The sequence below is a fragment of the Acanthopagrus latus genome, chromosome 22 (assembly GCF_904848185.1).
Source record: "Acanthopagrus latus isolate v.2019 chromosome 22, fAcaLat1.1, whole genome shotgun sequence".
Taxonomy (NCBI): Eukaryota; Metazoa; Chordata; class Actinopteri; order Spariformes; family Sparidae; genus Acanthopagrus; species Acanthopagrus latus.
Window position 1 is genome coordinate 15,997,378 of NC_051060.1, and position 11,928 is coordinate 16,009,305.

General features: G+C 40.8%; 1 long non-coding RNA gene across 2 annotated transcripts in view; it reads right to left on the reverse strand.

Annotated features, from left to right (window-relative positions):
• Nucleotides 1-9,901, reverse strand: part of LOC119013095 — a 39,826-nt gene extending 29,925 nt beyond the window's left edge. For both annotated transcript variants that reach the window (XR_005072690.1, XR_005072689.1), the window contains exon 1: nucleotides 9,615-9,901. This is a non-coding gene — a long non-coding RNA (uncharacterized LOC119013095). The remainder of the gene's footprint in view (nucleotides 1-9,614) is intronic.
• Nucleotides 9,902-11,928: the final 2,027 nt, after the last annotated feature.

The window sequence follows — 11,928 nt, forward strand, 5'->3', positions numbered from 1 at the left end:
GAGGAGTTTGAAAAAGTAGGTTTTCGGAAATGGGTGTGCCCTATATTACAAGATTTAGCACAATTCATTGAACATGTGGTTATAAGGTTTTTGAATGTCCGACAAAGTATATGTGCGTTATAAGCCAAAATGCACTTTCTTTGATTATAGCACCACCTAGTGATGGAAATCAAGGACAACAATACATAATGAAATTTTTCGGCAGGTGTGAAGTATTTTCCAAGAAAAATGTGATCATTTGCAACAAAAAATCCTCACTACAAAAACAATAGGGACCTCGCAGGTCGAGGTCGAGCCCTAAAAATACAAAGAGTGGCAAACTGCCATAGAACACAACAATCATAATTTAATGCACTTTTTCTGTTACAACAAAAATATCCTGTTTATACTTTGTCTAGTCCTTAGAAATGAAAATGTGTTTTCTGGCTTCTATTTTCTTTATGACAGTCAAAATTCAAATACGTCCCTGACCAACCAACCACTTCTGTCTTTATTAAAGTTCCCATCTGGAGGTCTGAGGCTAGTCCCAAAGTTGTTTGTGAGGTTTTTTACCAGCACATGTCTGAGGATGTTCATGCATTCCAAAAGCACGGCAGGGAAACATCCTTTGTATTCAGACTTGGCTTCAACTTGTAGATCAAATTTATGTGCTCTAGCTGAGATGACGTTAAACAACTTAATCCACTCTGTGCTTGGAGGATTTTGCACAAACCAGCTACTGGGTTAAAAGTGCATTAGAAAATACATTATGCAGGTTAAATACATCCTATTAAACGCTTAGTGAAAGGTGTGTGATGTAGAAAATGCGTTCAAAATGTTAGAAACTGAGTTTGATTAAACTGAGAAATAATTATAAGAGTTATCAACCCTGCTGCAAGACACAATATTCAGTTATTTTGTCCTTTACAATATTTTGTATTATTCAAGGTTAGGTCCATCAATTACACCAGATTCAAATATTGAGGAATGAATGAAACATGAGAGCAAAAGAGGACCTAGAGCTGAGCCCAGGGGGCTGCCAAAAAGCTTAAGAGCTCTCTGGGGCCAGGAGGTTTATAGTAATGTGAAAGATGAATCACTTCAGATCAGCTTTCCACAGTCAATTACTTTTTTCTAAATGGTCCTGGAGGAGGCCACGATGAACGTCATGAGAAGCTCGACAAACATGTCTCAAAAGTCATTAAATGAACCGACACAGACTCCCATCCACTACATTTCATTTGTGACTTTGATTAGTTTTGTTTCAGTGCTGCGCTGTGGTCTGGAAGCAGTTTGGAGGATATCATTGGTATTAAGAAAGATGGTCAGTTTATTACTTATTCATTTATTTATTTATTTTTCCAGAGTTGAGTGAGTGAACTAAGTTTTCTTTAAGAGAACACTGAGGACAAAGACAAAGTTCTTCAAGCCCTTTTCACAAGTCAAATCAGGGTCAGGCCATTGATATAGAGGAAGTCATGTTGAATGCATCAAAAAAGAAATCTCACCTGACCTCATTAAAACTATGAAAACTAAATCTACAACTTGAAAATGTGCAGAAGTCCGTTATCTAAAGGGAACAGCCAGGGAGTGTCTCTGATGGCAACGAGCCCTGGGCTTTAAGAGAAGCTGTCAGCACACTGACAGGAGATGCAATAAACCTTCAGAGCAAATCAAGAGTTTCTATTTGCATTTGTGATTCTTTATTATTTTTAAAATCATTTCTTCCTATTAGTTTCCTGGGGTCTTATGGTTGTTGTAAAAGGGGTTTAGTTGCACTAACATACAGATTATTCACGCTGTCTGGATTCTTTATAACTTCAACCCCCCTTTACAACTGCTGTGTGTCTTCTCGTGCCAAAACACATAAAACGTCTCATATCACCCATTCAGGCAAATTCCTCGAAAGAAAGTTCATGCATTTAAAGTCTCCAGGTGTAGAATATATCTCTCGTTCTTGGAATAACCATCAGCCCATTTTTCTTACATGAAAACACAGAAATGTTTATATTTCACAGCTTAGGTTTTTCTTATCTGAGCAGCACAGGTGATCAAATGATCTGCTGGAATGAAGCCATCTATGGAAGTAGGCGCCAACACATCCTCGTACCTGAGGCACTGTTCAAGATGATTGCCAATGACTCCCAAAGCATTATTTATCACTGTTTCAAAAGCAACATGCCAGTTCCACAGCACCGGCATCATACCTGACCTTTATTACCTTCAGATAGGTAACATATCTTCAGATTGTGTCCACTTAACCTGTCTCCTCAACCGTGTCCTGCGCCGAAATGAAGTTCCTCAGTGTCACTCAGTGTTTTTTCGAGTTACAACAGAAGCGCGTCAGTATTTTACAAAGCATTTTGTTGCTCACACATAATTTGCAACAGAACACAGGTTTCTTTGCATGTTTGACTGAGACAAACTGACAGAGACATACCGCTCTGCCTCAAACTCGATCCTTCAGCTTTTTGGCAGGTAGCTGAAATCACCTGGGCTGACCTAAGGCAGCCAACCTAGAACCTTAAACTCACATGATTCTGGCAGCGTGGTAACACTTACTTATCATAGTAACTGTGATATTAACATTACCGAATTTGAAATTGTAATCCCTTACACTACTTGCTACTGGGAAAAGTAATAATGTTAGAGTAATATATTAGTGCGTAATGCGTTAGTGCCCAACACAAACAGTAGCCGCCTGGGTGATTGTTTGTGAAGTGTTTGTTTGATCCGTCCATCCACCCCATCCTCCTTCCACTCTGCACCTAAGGGCACTGTGTTGCTTCTGTAAGTATTACCGCAGCCACTACTAGTCATCGTCGCCTTACAATAAACAGAGATTGTGGGTTGTAATCAGTGGTTTGCATGGTCAACCAATGTGGTTGTTTTTCTAACGAGGGTGGGCTCAACTATACAGAAATCAAGTACGCTCTGCTGGTGACTCTCCAGAACGTTTTTTTCTGGCTTCCGTGAGCACACACAAATTAGACCCAATAACGCCCTTTAACCATCTTTCCTTATTGCTCCCGTCCCTTATCTTGTTTTCTGTCAATGCATCTCAATTTGCACAGTCTCTACTAATATTTTCCCCTCTCCTGCTTGTTGTTTCATGGTCTCACTTCAGATGTTTGCTCACTTCACTTGGCTACAACTCTGTTTCTTTTTCTCTCAAAGTATTAAAATGAGTCAGTTTTGATTTGTCAATCCAGGCAACAGACACATCTCATAGCAGAGGGTCTAAAGGGTCCAACAAACATAGATAAAGAAATATGTTGTATTTATGTGCAAACTCACGTATGCATCTTGTATGATTCGTGTTTGTTTCAGTATTTGTGTGCATATGTAATGTTTATGAGTGTGCACTGAGCCACAGACAATATCGTGTTTCATGTGTGAGGTCAGGTTATCCTGCTCTGTCATCTGGATGAGCTGATGTAACGGGAATACAGCACCCACTGGCCACGTGACTTAAGGGGGGAGAACGGTACCCAAGGAAAAAAACAAGATGATGGGAAATGTTTTTTTTTTTTGTGTCACATGCCATAACCAGATAATAGACTTAGTGTACTTACTGTGTAGCTGGTGCACCACAGAACGTTTTAGAATGAAAAGGATCAATTACTTCTCTGGAATGAGGGCTTACTGTAACGTCAGTCATTCCCATCAGACAAGACTAACAAATTTAAGTGAAAGTGAAAGTAACATCCTGTCTGCAAATGCTTGAATCAGTAAGTTGTAAATTAACTGCTGAGCAAAAATACATTTCCTTGTGCATAAAGCCTTCAATCGTGCAAATAGGAAACACTTCGTCAAATGTGCAACATAAAGGATTTTTTTTCATTTTTTCAGTTGGCTAACCTGCAAAACTACCTTTAAAGCCCAGCTCAGCTTTAACCCTGAGTAGATGCAGTGACTGTTCACACAACCATTAAGGACATTACATCTACTATACCACTGGAATTGGTGTAACTTTTTCTGATTGTTCATGTTGCTGCCTATTGCATTGCATTGCATGTCAAAAAGATTTATTACAAGCCCTTAATCTCTGCAGAATATTGTAACCCACCAGCAATTTAACCCCACAGATTAATTTGGAACCAGCCCACAGAGAGAGAGAGAACTTTAGAAATCCGAGACGGCTGAAGCACTGAATCGTCTTTTAATAGCCAAGAGCCTACACAGATGTTTCAACCTCTCATCCAAGAGGCTTCTTCAGTTCTAACTTACTGGAGAGGAGTTTGCAGGCTTTTAGATTCCATGCGGGAGTGTCCTTACAAAGTCGTTAAGGACACGTCTGAGCTCTGAATTTAAGAGTCCTTGACCCAACCGGCCTTCGTGTGGGTAGGGCTAGGTGAGGTGAGCTCAGATGTGATTGTTAAGCTCTCTGGGGAGAGAACTCAGTACTTCCTTGTAGGTGAGTGATATGTAATGCCTTAGGCCACCTCCTCTATTTAAAGATGACCGCTTGCAGCTTGACATAGATGACACAGGAGGTCACTCTTCAGGTCAAGGACCTGCTGTCAAGGAGGAAACAATGCACACATCTTTGAGGGTTGCCTTACAACTCTGAAACTCAGAGCACACATGTGTCCTTAATGACTGTTAGGAGTGTGAAAGCCTGCACACTCACCTCCAGTCAGGCAGAACTGAAGAAGCCTCTCGGATAGGAGGTGGAACTTCTTCAAGAAACTGAAACTAAGTCAAGTTGCCTACGATACAGCACTTAGAACAGGTGAAAAATAGTCAAGCTCTTTTTAAAATCCTTTCTGGAAGTGGCTGGCTACAAATAACTTACTGCTTTTTATAATCCCTCCACCCGGATCACATGGAAGCCTAACTGTATAATGTGTCTGAGGATTATCACATCAGCCTGATCTGGTTAATAATGTATGTTGTATGTCTTCAGTAATTAGTCCATAGTTTAGATAAGGACAAAGATTGGCTTCTTATCACAAGAGCACAAAGTAGAGGAATAGCTCTCCTGATCGGATTTTAATAAAAACTTTGTGTACATGTGGAATACAATTAATGTCATAGAAATCATGCTGTCATAGATAATGGTATACAGTTCTTCCAAGGAACCGGCTGCCAGTCGATGGCTGCAGCCACGGTAACTGATCCATGTCTGAGTGCATTTTCCGCACAGCGATGGTGAGGCCTTTTCTTGAGAACGCAATGTTGTCAAGCAAAAGTCCTCAAGGAATTAGTTATTGTCTCTGATGTAATAGAAAATCTAATAATAAACATTTTCCTTGGAGGTTATTTCAGTTGTGTTCTTGTACTTCTTATCTCTCCGCATTTTGACTGACACGTTCCATGGTCGATCTATGTGTGTGGGTTCACACTGACTCAAGAAACCACACTTTCCAGTGTAATCTGAGACAAAACCATACCATTTATTCTCCCAGTGGAAATTCAATTTACAAAGCTCTCACTCTCTCAAACGTTTACAAACACTGAGCTGACGCAACCTCATTTCTCTCCCTCACTCTCTCTCGCTCTCTACCCTTTGTATCTTTCTCTTTTAAGCTTGTGGATCACATGGCAGGGATGCTGAGTGACTCCCAGACCGAAACAACATCTGGGAAGAGCTCTTTTTGCCTTTTTTTCAAAAAAATATAGAAAAAAAGTTGAGTCCAAGAATCGGATCCCGGATACAAAAAAAATACTGTTTAGATTTTCAAGCTCAATGCAGGGGCCTCATAGATATGCTGACCTCCAGGAGATCAGATGATGAGGCATGCATGACTAATCATGTGTGGATACCAAAGGAGAGAGGGATATTGTACGAGTAGAGTGCTGCGATCAGGAGCTACTGTCAGGATGCTTTCAGTATCATGGACTTCCTTTCGCTCTTAAAAGTATGGTATATTAGATCACGGCATGTCTTTTCTGTCATCTCTTCAACTCTCTAAAACAAGTAAACATAATAGATCTGCAAGTCTCGGAAATTGGAAAATGGGAAGACACCAGAGAGTCCTGTCTAAACAAACAAATTCCACAGTGTTGTCTCATTCGTTCTACGAGGCTCCGCTACTAAACCAACAAACTATCCATTTCACTCTTCACTCATCACGCCTTTGCTGTCTTGAATCCTTGCATTTCATGCAGATGTGGGAGACAGTTCAAAGCTCGCTGAAAATATAGAGTACAAAAAAGCATTCAGCCATCTGTATTAATAGCGTGCCTCAAGCATATGCTCTGTCAGCCAAAGACAGGATCCCAATCATGTCTGCAGGCTCGTGGAGCACTCCAGCACCTGGGGTCCAGCCTAAAGATCACACACAGGCACTCAGTGGGATAATAATCTGATAATAGCAAACACACATTAAGAATTATTGTGCATTTACAGGGAAAAGTAATCTCTGGTTGATCAAAAGAAAAGGACAGCCAACAGCAGAACTCACTCTGGCAGAGACCGTTTCCTTCTTCCGAGTGTTTTTGTTTTGGAGTTGGCTGGCAGCCTCACTACAGAGAAACTTTTCCGGGATCTTTTCTTATCCTATCTTACCTTTGGAGTGACTTTTTCTGTATTACACCAATACTTCCGGACGGTAGTTGATGAAAAAGTCCTATTTCTTCATACGGTACCATGACTGTAAAATTTCAGTATAATCTGAGTAAGTGAGGATGGCACAGACCTCGTCCTAAAGTCAAAACAACTGCCACAATGGCAGCGCTGCTGTTGTTTTGTCGTTGTGGCAATCAACAAGAAGATCTGGGACAACATGAATATCAGAATATCATATGCATGATGACATCATTTATGAATATACATCAACTGCCAAGAAACTGAGGATCACATGAAGTATTAAGCCCAACAATGGCAGGACAATCATTTTGAGAGTATTGATAATAGTATTTCATAATTTGTAATTTCCTGGCAAATTAATAAAAATGTTGAAGACTCCTGCACTTGGGAGCATATACCAACTCCGTGTCCATTAAATGCTTAATAATGTTTTATTACGCTGCCTGCAAAAAAGACCATGCCAGATTGGACTGCGGCCCTGCACCATTTTATTCATTCTTTTCTCGTTTTTGAAAGCCATTCTGGCAACGGTCGCTCCTCAACACACACTTACTAAAATAATTTTCACTCACACCCTTCTGTGATGTAGAGTTACATGTGGGTGGGGGCATTGAGGGTAGGTCATGTCGCAATTTACACAAAGGGACCCAGACACAAGACACACAAAGGCAGGGTTGGAGTCCAAAAATCCAAAATCCAAACGTGTAAACAATGAAATCACAGGTGCCAAAAACTGGAGAACAAGCACAGGAGCACAGAAGACGCTGGAGGACACAGGACTAACGCAAAGACAAAAAACAGACGAACCCAACAAAGAGGAGGAGCACAAGGAACAAAGGAGGGACACAGACCACCAAGAACATGGGGGAATAGGGAAGTAGAAAGCGACAACACACAAGAGGATACAACTACAAAATGAAACAGGAAATAACGGACCAAAACCCAAAACCATGACAGGCCATTTGCCAAGACTGCAAGAAAAATCTCCCTCTTTTGCCACGTATGCTGGCTCAACAGCGAGCTCTGCAAGCAATCATCGGATCAATAGGTTTTCTAGAGTGACATATTTGGTGCAGACACATGAGCAGGCCTTCATTGTTGTTGCAGTTTACATGTTTATTCAATTTGATGCTGTCATCTTATTGATCTATTCTACTGTTAATACTGTCTATCTTGTAATTTTCTCTTTCCACCGTCATGCTGGCTTCTCTGTACATGTGTGAAGGCAGCTGCTCCGTAAACAAGTACACGGACAACTGAATGGATAAAGTGCCATCCGAACTTCCAGAAAACAGACAGACGAAAGGCTGCCAGAATAAATATTAGATTCTTTCGGATGACAGGGATGAGTGCGGTCTACTTTTCTCATCATGTTTGTGTCTCTGGGAGGATAGCTGAATGACTGTAAATGATTCACTAATGATTTCAGAGACAAAAAAAAAGAAAAGAAAAGAAAATGAAATAAGAAATTCAGTCACAAAAGAGAAAATCTGCCACAAGCTTGCGTGGCACATTTCAAAGCCAGATGTTGTTCTTTGACCTTCCAGTTTGGAGCGCATACACAGAGTAGAATCAAAAAGACCTCGTCTTTTAAAATATGCTCACATTATTTTTTTTGTGGTGTTGCTCATCAAAATGGGCCTGATGGGACTTCTCAGCTGCTACATCCAATGCCGACAAATGTGCATGTTGGCAACGGTACGGAAAAACAAGTCCAAAACTTTTGTTTGGACAGAAGAAGCAATGCTGTTTTCCTCATTGACCTATTTGGCCCAGGCTATGAAGAGCTTCAAATATAATGGATAATTTAAAAAAAAGTCAACTTAGACAGAAAGACATCTGGAATCAGAATGGAGATTTTTTTTTAATCCCCACCATTACTAGAAGCAACAGACCTAAGTAGGAACCAGAACATGGCCTATAACATCTGCAATAAACAACACTGAACGGGAGTAATGTTTAGTTGGTGAAGGATGGTTTTATCCAAAACATTAAGTCTCTATTCGGCGAGCAAACCATGAAATTAAACCTCATTGGTTTAAATAGGTTCAAGCCCCAGAATCAGATCACATGAAAGAACACAGATCAGACTCTGAGGAACAATAGCTGCATTTACATGGACAATATGTCTTCAATATGACTCAAATCATTCTGATTAGCGATTCTTATTTAACTGTTTACACAGCCGCCGACAAAAGTAATCCAATGAAGATGTGTGTTTACAATGCCACAAGCACTAAATCAGAATAGAACTCTTTTTTTTCAGCCATATTAAGAGTATTCATTTAATTGTTTGACATACATTGTTTGTTTGCCGTCTTTCAGTACACCTTTCTCTGTTTGGCAATCGTGACGTTTAAGGTCCGTAGACTAATTTAACCACATGTTGACTGTTTGTAACTAAGTCTTGTTTGATTAAATTGTGGAACATTTTAAGCTGCAGTCTAGAGTTTTGAGAAAAAATGTGGACTTAGTCAGAAAATTTGAATGAGCACAGCTCCCAGGTCCCTACTTATTTCTCTCTGCTGCACTGGCTGCAGCCCTACCTTCAGAGCCCCTCCCCCTCCCATAGTGAAGCCTGCCTGCATGAGCAGGCTTGTAACCATGGTAACAGAGGACACCAGATAACCAAGATGGCGCATTCAGAATAACAACAACATAAGTGTCCCGATTGTTCCCTTTCTGACCAGTGCAACTAAATTACAATGACGAGTGCCTCATGCAGATCACTGTAGATATCCCGAATAACAAACAATATTCCGCAGCAGACGGAGTTACCACGTAATCATTACCCAGTGCAACTTTTTTGTCATGCTGCCTTTCCGACACAGGAGTAACATTATTTCTCTAAACCAATTCAACCAGTACTGAACACAAACTAAAGTTATAACTGCCCGGTCACTTGAAAGACACTTTTGCTAACCAGCAGCCATAAAGACAGAGCTAAACATCGGAGTTAGCATACAAGCTAATAAGCTACGTAGCTTGACTGCAACATCGTACAGCCGTATGCGCTATTGCGAGTATTAGGGTAACTGCCGCCACCATAGCCTTGTGGTTAAAACATAGAATAAAATATATATCAAACAGGAGTCCTTACTTGCCCAGCAGGAAAGCTGCTAACTCTGAAACGCTCTTGAGTCTTTCCGAGTCCTGCAGCTCCCTCCAGCTCTGAAATGACGCTCCGATATGTATCCTTGTTATCTCTCTGGCTTGGTCCAATTCCTTCTTTTTACACTGCTTTATGTTGTAAGTGTTCTTATTTCTTCTTTTTGACAGGGTCAGTGGTGGGGCATTTTTCAGCTCTGTTGTTGTTGACTGTTCACCACCATTGTTTGCAGTTTGGGCATGAAGGTATCTGACCAGGTAAGGGCAGCACTGCGCCTGTGTGGGGGAGGGGCACTGCCCAGTACAGGCTGTGCCAGGGGGCCTGTCAGCAGTGTATGCACAAGAGTGATTGACACTTCTCGGACACTCCCCTTGACTCTGATTGGTTGTACTGAGCTGGGAGCGATAGATTCTTGCAAATCAAATTAGGGCCACTGGGTGGCGCCACAGACAGTGGATATTTACACAGCTGACCTGTATCTCACTGTACTGTCAGTTCATAATGACAATTTTTGCATTTATAACAAAACAGTTACAGATTGCAGCTTTGATTACGTTTATATTATGTCTTAGAACAAAAATCTTAAATATCTTAAGCCTATCTTGATCACAGACCCTATTTCAAAAATCAACTCAAAAACCTCAGACTTTGACACATGGGAATTATTGTATGGTCAAATCTATGACTTATCTTTTCATCACAAGTTTGACCCACCACCGATTAACGAGGGGGATATTGTGCCCTAACAGGATGTCACATCTAGACAAAACTGGATAAATAGATTTTAATAGATGGAGTAGACATATTTAGTTTCGTCACATTTACACTTATTGCGCTAAATGTGAAGACATCTCTGCCAAACTCCTTCATCTATCTATGTGGGAGAACATAATCCTCACCATCACGTAACTAATGCAGAAGACCGGGCTCTGAATCCTAGTCATTCATTAAAACTGGACAGAACTCAAATGACTCAACATCCCTTAGTAATGGGGGTGGGGAAAGTGATGTACTATCTTCACAGTTTCCTTTTCAATATAGTTCCTTAAACAGTTTGGCCTGTGGTCTTTCAAACTGAAGGCAATTTATGGCTTAGTGTTGAATCAAGCTGAAAAACATGAGCCTGTTCTGGGTCCAGATTTACACCCATCGTGGGACTGTGCAAAATTAGATCACTTGCCGAAACAGAAATAACAGAAGGAAACTTAGTTGATCTGCTAATTGTATAAAAAGACTTGTATCCTTTGGAAAATGGAGTGCCTTTGTACCTAGTCTAGAACATAGTGAAGGATGACTTATCTGACCATACATTTCTTTTCTCTGCAGAGAAATATGGGTTTTGCACAACTGAACTTTCTGGCCGCTGTCAACACTTGTCATTTCAAATCAGGGTTAGCCCCGCTCCAAGCCCCTGGTCTGCTGCACCAGAAGCAAAAAGGTGATGGCCAACAACATGGGATGAATAGCTTTTGCGTTTTAGCAGCTGTGTCACTGCAGAATGAGAGAACAGTGATGTCACATTTTGAACAGTGGCTTTCAAAAGTAGTGGAAAGGGCAACCGTGACATCGCCAATGTGTTTCTGATGTGCCAGAATTGAGCTCAAAGTGGGTGGTGCCAGCCGTGCTCCACTCCGCCTAGCTCCTGGCTCATAAGGCTGCGCATGGGTGGAGTGTTTATCCAGCTCCTAAACACCAAGCTTGCTAAGGCTGAAAAACTAACTCTGTTCACACGGAAAGAAAAGCAAACCACTTTGTGTTATTCACTTGAGTTTAGGTTGGATCATTTGTGCTACTCACAATGGTTTGACTACAATTCATTTGCCCCAAACAGCCCGAATACCTTACTGTAGGCTATGTGGGTCTTAACATAGTAAACAGCAGCAGGCACTAAGACTGTGTGTGTCCGTGTTTGTGTTCAGGTTAACGCTGGTTCAAATCAAAGACAATACTCAGTGCTAGTGCTTGACCTTAATTATGCACAACTTTAAGCCTTAAAATGATTTAAATTACTAAATTATATAAAATGTAAACCCTCTTACAAATGGAAAAAAATGCTATAGTGGCTAAAATCATTTTGTACTCGGCTGTAATTATGTTTATGTGTGCTTGAAAGTTGTACATGTTAAAACGAAACTCTCGCCAAAATGCAACCTAGGCTTTTTTTGTGAATGTACCCGAGTCAAACCTACAAAAGAAAGGCTCGGTTTCATTTTTGCGAGAGTTTCGATGATGCTGATTTAGTGTTGAAACCTCTGAAATTGTTGCTTTGCTGAGATGGGACTGCAATGGCAAATTTCTGTAGAAT